At 43.1% G+C, this 10,422-nt stretch overlaps 1 long non-coding RNA gene across 2 annotated transcripts; it reads right to left on the bottom strand.

Annotated features, from left to right (window-relative positions):
* Positions 1-231: 231 nt before the first annotated feature.
* LOC135361998 (uncharacterized) lies at positions 232-9,862 on the bottom strand. 2 transcript variants are annotated; one of them, XR_010406298.1, is made up of 4 exons: positions 7,646-9,862; positions 6,828-7,100; positions 2,060-2,313; positions 232-949 (listed from the first exon to the last, which is right to left on the bottom strand). It is a non-coding gene; the product is annotated as an uncharacterized LOC135361998 (long non-coding RNA). The 2 variants fall into 2 exon arrangements; XR_010406299.1 differs by having other exon boundaries at positions 232-908.
* Positions 9,863-10,422: the final 560 nt, after the last annotated feature.

The raw sequence follows: 10,422 nt of genomic DNA, 5'->3' as shown, positions 1-10,422 counted from the left end.
GTACAATACTCTGTTCCCCACCACCTGTTCCATTTGAATTAGCTGCCAGAAAGAGGAGAGGAATGGTGTACATTTCACTGCTCTGCAATTTCCCAGAAGTCAAACTTTATAATGCAAAATATTTGAATTTTGTATATTTCTTGAAGTGGGAACTTCAAAGGGAATGCAAGACAAGCCACAGCCCTAGGTTTTATTTCCCTCTGCCCAAGTTTAAGTGCAGGCAGTCTCCTTTGCATGGATGGTGGGAATGGCCGCTCCAGCCGAAGCTTTGTGAAGCGATCTTAGTCATGCATGGGGAAAATACGATTGGGCTGTGAATTACACTTATGTTAAAAGATTAAAGACTCTCTTTCTGTCAGTTATGAATGTATAGGGAAATAAAACATAGCCAAACTCATATTTATTTAGTACGCTGTAATTTAAAACATCAGAGACCTTAAGAATCAAAGTGTTGTATTTGTTTGTAAACACTATTATATAACCTACAACGGAGCATCTTTTCCATGCCTTGGAAAATCGTCACACTCCTTTCTAAATTTGGATCTGCTTCTCCCACTTTATCCTTTGTACTTTCAATGTCAGGAACTATGTCTGAGGGTTCCTTCAGTGTTAAGTCCTTTGCCAGCATCACTTCCTCTGGGACATCCTCCTTTCCGTCACCACGGCTCTCCTCGTTTCCGTTGATCTGTGCCCCTTCAGCAAGTGTCCCTGGCTGTCCATCTACAGTCCCTCAAACGGGGACAGAATCAATATTGTGACGGTCACCTTTTCCTTGTGAAATTCCATTTCTGTGACTTGAATTTCACTTCTGATGTTATCACTTTTCATTTCTTTGCTGCACTTTCACTATTGTTGGCCAAGTTCCACTTTCAATCATCCGTTTTGTATAATATCGTGTGGATTCAAGGCTGGGGGCAAGAAGGCAACACACCTACATTCTGTGCATGAACTAATGGACAGAGGCACAGAAGCACTCATCAATAGAGTTTGAAAGAAGTGATTGCCAACTAGCCAAATGCCCAATACACCAGATGAGCAATTTGTTCAAAGCCAATTAATGGAAGGATCAATTTGCAAAATGATTGATTTGCCAAATGACCAATTGGTTGAATTTGCCAAAATTCCTCATTGGCCAAAACCTTCCTTTAAGGGATAGTCTTCTTGAACATATTCAAGGAAATAAATATTTTATTCTTAGGATCATAGGCTTCTTAACTATAAAAAATAAAAATACTGAATTACTGTGTTTTAGAATAGATTCACTCTATGTGTAATATAAAATCTTCATAATTATTAATATATTCAATAAATAACTTTATTAACATAGGTTTCCACCAATATGAACATTAAGGGAAATATATTCATGGAGTCAAAACCACCCTAAAACCCAGAACTTTTGACCAGTCAATGTGTCTAGGGGAAATACTTTAATTGACTAGACCCAAGAAAAATATTCTGAAGATAAGTGTTTAGTAAACTTATAAACTTTGATGAATCACCTGTTAGGCACTCGGTGATTGGGCCATAGAGAAATTAGCAGTCAGCAAGTTGGCTCTTGGCCAACTGGTTTTCGGCAAACTGTCTCCAGGCCCACCTCTCTGTCCCCCAGACCCTCCCTCCTCTAGACTAGCGTTGGTGTCCCTGCTGCATGATTTCCTGATCCTCCATTGTGGTAATTACTGCGCTGTTCTTCATCTCGCTTAAATATCTGCCTTCCCTTTTCCACTGCAAGCTCCATCGGGCCCGAGGCCAAGTCTGTTGTGTTTATCTTTGTGATCTAGCACCTAGCACAAAATAAATACCATTCCCGTGAGTAACTTTTTGACGTCTTCCTCCGAGCCAGGCACCGGACTGGTGTTTTACATGCATCATTTCATTTATTCCTCAGGCAAATCGTTACGAGCTGGGTGAAATGAGTGTTACCATTTTATAAATGAAGAAACTGAGGCCAGAGTCAACACAGCCAATACATGATAAAATAGATCGCAGAACCTGCTAAGCAACCTTGCAGCGTTAGGAGTTCCAGAAACATACGCTGAATTAATTAATGTTCACTTACTGATGTTCATTCATCGAGCAGCTGCTTGGGAAACTATCCTGTGCTGGGAACTTCTGTCTATATTGTCTCCAGGGGCACGAGCAGGGTCCTTCCACGGTGAGAGCGGGCTTCGGGCTGGGAATCATCGGCTCTGGAAGCCACTGCAGAACTAGCTCAGCATGAGCACTGCAGCTGCTTTGTGAATCAGGGAGGTAGAGATCAGGGAGCTGGTGCTGGAACTTTCGGCTTCAGCGGCTACACCACGCATGCTAGGTCTGCATCAAAAAGAAAAGAAAAGAAAGAAGGATGCCCTGGGCCCTGCCTGTCAACCTACACGCTGGGATCTTTGGTAATGCAGAAACAGAAAACACTTTACGTGTCTGCAACTGGCTTTGCCAACATAAAGAGCAGAAGTCAGCCCCACTTTGTTCCTGCCCTCTAAATCTCTCGGGAGTGCATCAGATTCGCTTGAGCTACGGCACGCCTGGACCCTGGCTGCAGGGTAGACTGGGATTTGTAGTTCCTGCTTTTCCAACCTAGAAGGAGAACAGGATGGATGGTACATGCCAATTTACTACCTCTACCATCCGCAGTGAAGCAATATGAGGTGGTCGCAATGCCACTCCCTTGCTCGGGAACATGGCGTTAGCAGGTCTGCGCATCTGATTTCTTGGTGCAGGAGATGGGAAGGATTGTCCTTGATTCGTCTACACTCTCACCCCAACCTCACTGTTACCCAAAAATTCCTCAGTGGCATCGGGAAGGCCCAAGTTTGGGGAATGGAATCCAGCAATCTTATGTTTATCAGTGTCCCCATGAGCTAGCCTGTCCACATTAGACAGTAACCATCATTAAAATCATTTGATCGGGGGCGCCTGGGTGGCTCAGTCGGTTAAGCGTCTGCCTTCTGCTCAGGTCATGATCGTGGAGCCTCGGGATCGAGCCCTGCGTTGGGCTCCCTGCTCAGCGGGCAGTCTGCTTCTCCCTCTGCCCCTCACCCTGCTTGTGTTCTCTCTCTCTCTCCCTCTCACTGTCTCTCTCTCTCTCAAATAAATGAATAAAATCTTTTAAAAAAATTATTTGATCAGTCAGCCTCAGCTCCGACCATAACTCTGTGCTCATTCCAACAGAGTGAAAGTTCCTGGTCCAGTCCTTGGAAAGGTGACGTGTGGAGTAAAGGGCCATCCGTAACATTTGTGCCAAGCCAGGAACAGCTTCCCAAGAGCCACAAATATGTAAATATCTCCAGCAAAAAGGGCTGAAAGTAATCCAAACGGAGTCGATCAATAGGGAGGAGAAAGGATCATGAAAAGAGCTATTTCCTTGCAGATTATTAGGGGACTCACGGAGTAGGAAGTAATCCTTGGATTAGCGCCATGCACGGCAGGAGTGAGGCCCAGGGCAAGGGTCCCGGTCTGTGTGACCCCAGCACAGTATGTCTTGCTGTGATCAGCTGGACCTGGGCCGGTCCCCTTGAGCCCAAGAGCCCTACCGAGCCTTCTGGCTGTAAGCTAGAGGACATAGGTTCTGTACCCAAACTTTCCTCTAACGTGGCCATCCTGTAAGCTTTTTAAATTTAGATTTTTTTTTAAGGATCTGAAATTTTGTGGGGCAAGTCATTGATATTTCCCCCTAAATTTTCACTCACTTGGGAACAAGACCTTTTAATGTAACTTACGCAGGGATATATTTCTTTAATATCTATATTATAAAGGTTCAATTAAATGTCCCTAATACTCCTCCTTCTAGTATTTTCATAAAATTTTAAAGGAGGGAAAATGTGATTATGGAAAGCTACCCTCTAACATAATGATTCGAAAGCAAACGTTTATTGCATGCCTCCTTCTTCGCAGACACTGAGCTAAGGCTGGGCATGTATCGACTCACATAATACTCAACACTCTAAAAAAGCTCCGTTCTCATCCCTGGTTTATAGTTCCGGAAGCCAAGGCAAGAACAAGTCAAGTAACACATCCGAGGTCACACAGGCAGGAGGTGTTGGAGACAGACGGTTTCCCTCTGATTCTGATCTCCAGACTTAATCACTTAATCACTATCCTTTATTTCATCTCTCAGTCCTTTTTCGTTCGACACACACATATGGAGCATCTTCTCAGATGAGAGCCTCTGCTAGGGGCGGAGGGTGCAAAGCCAAGACCCCGGACGTGGTTTTACAATGTGTGCTTTCCAGCTGGGGGCCTGTGACATACAGACAAGCCATCTGGCCCCAGATCTCCACTCTGACTACTACTTACCCTGCCACTAAAGAGAACTCGTTTGGTTTCAGCTCTCTGGTTACTTCAAAGTTGCCCTTCTCCATAGCAATGAGTAACATTTCAAGTTTACTTCTGAAATTTGTTAGTTTTTCTTCCCTTGCTGGGAAAGGGCTTCCCAGGAAGACTCCCAAGTGTTTCAAAGGCAGACTGGATACACAGAGCCTGAGAGTGCGCCTCAGCTGGTGCCCCGTGGTTCCTTTTGCTTTGCATTGCTTTGTGAATGATGGAAGGGGGCCAAGCGGGCATTTCTAAATAGCTGAAGTCCAGGGAAATGGAAATTAATCCAAATTAACACAAATATTTACATGGGTGATTTTTAAATCTTGCAAATGTTGAAATATAAGAGAACAAAAATGAATTGTGACAGAGTGTATTTGTTAATAATTTTTAGTTGCATGTGGTAAAAATCAGCTTGAGCTGGTTTAGGCAGAAGGGGGATTTATAATAATAATCAGGGGTACCTCCTAGAACCAAGGGGAGGAATGAAATTGGGTCTCAAGAAGGGAATGTAAATAAGAACCAGAAAGGAGGCCCTCCCCCCCAAAAAAGGCTGAAGTGGCGGGGGGTAGCTGAGTGCATACACGCACAACTACGCACGAGTGCCCACGTACATACATGCATATCCATTGATTACTTTTTCTGCTTCTTCATCCAAGTGGCAGGATATGGCTAACCTTACAGACCCCCAACTTAAATGCTACCATTCCAAAAACACTCAGAGTTCAAGTGTCTTTCAGTACCAATTTAAGTTCCCAGGAGAGAATCTCATCAGCCCACTGGGTCATGCATGCAATCCTGATGCAATCAATTTCAGCCAGAGTGAACATGGTCACATGTCATAATCAAGGCTTCCCAGAGGGTCATCCATGTATCCAATCTTCTAACAAATATATATTAAGCGCCTGTTAAACCAGATGCTGGAAAAACAGCAGTGATCACAAGGATGTTTGCATTCTTTTTTTTTTTAAGCTTTTATTTTAACTCCAGTTAGTTAACATACAGTATTATATTAGATTCAGGTGTACAATATAGTGATTCAACAATTCCATACATCACCTGGTGCTCAAGCACCAGAGGACATTTGCATTCTTTTTTTTAAAGATTTATTTATTTATTTTACAGAGAGAGAGAGAACAAGCAGGAGAGGCAGAGGGAGAGGGAGAATCTCAAGCAGACTCTACGCTGAGCACAGAGCCCGACGAGGGACTCGATCCCAGGATCCTGAGATCATGACCTGAGCTGAAATCACGATTCAGACGCTTAACCGACTGAGCCACCCCGGCGCCCCGACATTTGCATTCTTTTTTAAAGATTATTTATTTAACAGAGAGAGAGACAGCGAGAGAGGGAACACAAGCAGGGGGAGTGGGAGAGGGAGAAGCAGGCTTCCCTCGGGGCAGGGAGCCCAACGCGGGGCTCAATCCCAGGACCCTGGGACCAGGACCTGAGCTGAAGGCAGATGCTTAATGACTGAGCCACCCAGGCGCCCCCCCAACATTTGCATTCTTGAAGACAATTATCAAACTCCCCAAAAGATTTCTACCACACAATCTTTAAATTTTTAAGATTTGTTATAAATCATGAAAACTCACTACCTCCAAGGGTTTTCCTGAAATCCTCATTCCTAATCTTAATCTTTAACTTTTATGCATTCACTCCTTTCTTTCAATAACATTTATTGAGCCCCTTCTGTGTGTTAAATGCTGAGGAGACTAGGATGCCATAGTCCTGAAGGACTTAAGCCCCTCACGAGGGATTCAGATTGTGAACAAAATTCAACAAGCCATTTATTAAGGTGCAAGGACAGACACAAATGTGAGAAATATTGGGGAACCAAGAGGCAATGAGGTTCACTTAACCCTGGGACCAGGAAGAGCTGGAAAGGGGATTTTGTGTTGTTCTACCTTTATTTCAAAAGTACTAGAAAGAGGGGTGCCTGGGTGGCTCAGTCGTTAAGCATCTGCCTTCGGCTCAGGTCATGATCCCAGGGTCCTGGGATCGAGCCCCGCATTGGGCTCCCTGCTCTGCAGGAAGCCTGCTTCTCCCTCTCCCACTCTGCCTGCTTGTGTTCCCCCTCCTGCTGTGTCTCTCTCTGTCAAAATAAAATAAAATCTTAAAAAAAAAAAGTACTAGAAAGAATATAAAAGCCTAATGACATGGTGTCCATCAGCAGTGTTGGAATTTCTGGACTCCTGGGTTTCATTTTAATGGCGTACCATGTTCTAACCTTACTTGGAAATGCCCTCTAGCATCTATCATCCCTCTCAGCTTCTGTTGGGGCAAGGCTGACAGTGTGGTCGGTGCTCCTTAATCCTTCACAATTATTATTAAGACATTGACCACTTAGAATTTTGAACTGGGATCTTGGGTTGGGCCCCCACTGAAGAGCTCAACTATTCACAACTCTCCTCCCGAAGGGTAGCCTGCATCACATCTGCACCCAAGCAGTAGTCCCTAAAACCACCCCTCGAAGCTGCCTTAGCATTCTTAAAATGTCTTTTTCGTTAACCCACCATAATATTTAACTCTTTATAGACTTAAACGCCACGTTCTTCTTCAGTAGAAACATCTAAGTTGTAGTCTACACCTTCTGTACATTCTGAATGAAGGATTCTTCTGAATTACTCAAGGATCAGAGTTGTAAGGTTTTTCCTACATTATGTTGTCATTTTAACGTTCTGTTTTGATGCACCATTTCAAAAATTGATGTTCTTTAGTTATTTGGGGTATTTCCCTTCTACCATGTTCCCATTCTGCAAGGTTGGTCCAGGTGTTCTTTAATTTTACTGTAAGGCACAAAAAGAAAAAAAAAAAAAACTCAGATCACTATAGGCTTCGTATGTTTTCCTTACATAACTGGTTCTCAAACTTTAGCATGCATCAAAGACACTTGGAGGGCTTATTAAAACACAGATTTCTGGGATCTATCCCCAGAGTTTCTGATTCAGAAAGTCTGGGATAACCTCAAGAATTTATATTTCTAACAAGTTTCCAGATGGTGCTGATGCTGTATGTAGCCAGGGACCACACTTTGAGAACCACTTGCCTTAGATCTTTTTTAAATGGTTTGTTGAATCACAAAGGGCTTGAAGGTGGCTAGCTGTACCTTTAGGAATAACAATGGCATAGCATAGTCTGCTAAACGTATTTGCCCCTGATTAGATGAATTAACTGTCCGCGGAACCCATTAAAAATGTATGGCTAGTTTCATTAACTACAGATGTCTTGTATGAATATTCAAGAAAAATTTACCAGCCTTGTATTGGTACAAAAATCTTACATTCGTTTTCCATGCAAGTATAATAATATCTTTGGGAAAGAAAGTACATACAGTATTATGTATCTTTTTGTGTTTTAAAATGATGGAACAGGGGCGCCTGGGTGGCTCAGATGGTTAAGCAGCTGCCTTCGGCTCAAGTCATGGTCGCAGGGTCCTGGGATCGAGCCCCGCATCTGGCTCCCTGCTCCGCGGGAAGCCTGCTTCTCCCTCTCCCACTCCCCCTGCTTGTGTTCCCTCTCTCGCTGTGTCTCTCTCTGTCAAAATAAATAAATAAATAAAATCTTTAAAAAAAACAAAACAATAAAAAAAGAAAAGAAAATGATGCAACGTCCAGCAAGTTACTTTGTGGATACTGAGAAACTAATTCTGAAGTTTAAATGGAGAAGCAAAAGACCCAGAATCGCCAACACAATATTGAAGGAGAAGAACAGGGTTGGAGAGCTGACCCGACCCGACTTCAAGATAGCGTGGTATTTACAAAAGAATAAATAGCCAGATCAATGGAACAAAATAGAGGGCCCAGAAGTAGACCGACACAATATATAGTCAATGGGCCTTTGATAAAGGAACAGAGGCAACACAGTGGAGCAAAGACAGTCTTTGCAACAAAAGGTATTGGAACGACTGGACATCCACGCGCAAAATACATAAATACATCTAGACACAAACTTTATATCACTCACCAGAATGAACTCAAAATGGATCATAGACCCAAACGTCAAATACAAAAACTATAAAACTCCTAGAAGATAACATAGAGAAAAAGTCTAGATGACTCGGAGTACGGAAATGACTTCTTAGGTACAACACCAAAAACGCGATCCATAAAAGGAATAATTCATAGGCTGGACTTCATTAAAACTAAAAATTTCTGCTCTGCACAAGACAATGTCAAGAGAATGAGACGACAAAACATAGATTGGGAGAAAATATCTGCAAAAGGTACATCTGATAAAGGACTGCTATCTAAATATACAAAAACAAAACAAAACACTTAAAACTCAACAATAAGAAAATAAATAACCTGCTTTACAAATGGGCCAAAGACCTTCACAGACACCTCATCAAAGAAGATGTACAGATGGCAAATAAGCATATGAAAAGATGCTGTACATTGTATGTCATGGGGGAAATGCAAAGTAAAACGACAGTGAGAAACCGTGACTTACTATTGGAATGGTCAGAATCCAGAGCGCAGGCGACACCAAATGCTGGCGAGAATATGGGGCAACAGGAACTCTCATTCAGGGCCAGCAGGGATGCAAAATGGTGCAGCCACTTTGGAAGACAGTTTGGTCTAAAACTAAACATACGGCCCAGCACTTGTGCTCCTTGGCATTTATCCAAAGGAGTCGAAAACTTATGTCCTCACAAAAACCTGTGCATGGTTGTTTATAGCAACTTTATTCATCACAGCCCAAACTTGGAAGCAACCAAGATGCCCTTCAGTAGGTGAACGGATAAATAAACTGCGGCCCATCCAGACAATGGAATTATTATTTAGCACTTAAAAAAAAAAAAAAAAAAAAAAAAAAAGAGCCGTCGAGCCAGGAAAAGACATGGGGGAAATTTAAATGCCTATTATTAAGTGAAAGAAGCCGATCTGAAAGACAACATACTATATAATTCCAATTCTAGGACATTCTGGAAAAGGCAAAACTATGGAGACAGTAAAAAGATTAATAGTTACCAAGGGTTAAGAGAAGGGAGGGATGAAGAGGTGGAGCACAGAGGATTTTTAGGGCGGTAAAAATACTCTCTATGATACTATAATCATGGATACATGTCATTATACATGTGTCAAAACCCCTGGAATGTACCACCCCGAGAGTGAACCCTAAGGTAAACTACGGACTCTGGGTGACGATGATGTTGCAATAGGTCCATCAGCTGTAACATTCGTCCCCTCTGGTGGGGGCTGTTGATAGTGGGGGAAGCTGTGCGGGAGTGCAGGTAGCGGGTGTATGAGAAATCTCTGTATCTGCCTCTCAATTTTGCTGGGAGCCTAAAACTGCTCTAAAAAACAGAATCTTTAACAAAATTAAATATCTCATAAAGATATATAGGACACAAGGTAGGTGGCAGAAGCAGTAATAAACACTATCAAATAGACACACTTCATTTCAAACTTGGTGCTTTTGAACTTTAACAGCTTTAAGATTGGCAGTGTAATTTTTATTTTTAATTGCTATAAAGTACACATAACACAAAATTCACCATCTTCGTCATTTTTACGTGCACAGGTCAGTGACATTAAGTACGTTCACACTGTCGCCAAGCGCTTGCCACCCTCCGCCCCGAGAGCTCCTTTCGTCTTGCAAAACTGAAACTCTGTCCCTGTTAAACAGCCTCCCCCCCCACCCCCACCCCGCCTCCGCGTCCCTAGGAAGCCACCGGTCTACTTTGTGTCTCTCTAAATTTGCAAACATTTCTGGAAGTGCATAAGTGGATAAGTGCAAACCAATCCAGACTTTCAACTAACATCAAGATATACACCTCGAGGGGCGCCTGGGGGGCTCAGTCGTTAAGCGTCTGCCTTCGGCTCGGGTCATGATCCCAGGGTCCTGGGATCGAGTCCCGCATCGGGCTCCCTGCTCTGCGGGGAGCCTACTTCTCCCTCTCGCGCTCCCCCTGCCTGTGTTCCCTCTCTTGCTGTCTCTCTCTCTCTATCAAATAAATAAATAAAATCATTTAAAAAAAAAAAAGATATACACCTGGAAACCGCTCACAGGCAAGCAGCAACGATGCGTAGATGAGTATGAGATTTGGGGAAGCTGGGAACACACGCGGCTGTAAATTTCCTAATATGTGACGTTGCTGCGGACGAA

The sequence above is a fragment of the Mirounga angustirostris genome, unplaced genomic scaffold, assembly GCF_029215605.1.
Source record: "Mirounga angustirostris isolate CCGP_5_RB_7025 unplaced genomic scaffold, mMirAng1.0.hap1 SCAF_11, whole genome shotgun sequence".
In the NCBI taxonomy this organism is placed as follows: domain Eukaryota; kingdom Metazoa; phylum Chordata; class Mammalia; order Carnivora; family Phocidae; genus Mirounga; species Mirounga angustirostris.
Note: the sequence above shows the minus strand (reverse complement) of the source record. Positions and strands in the feature narration are given on the sequence as shown.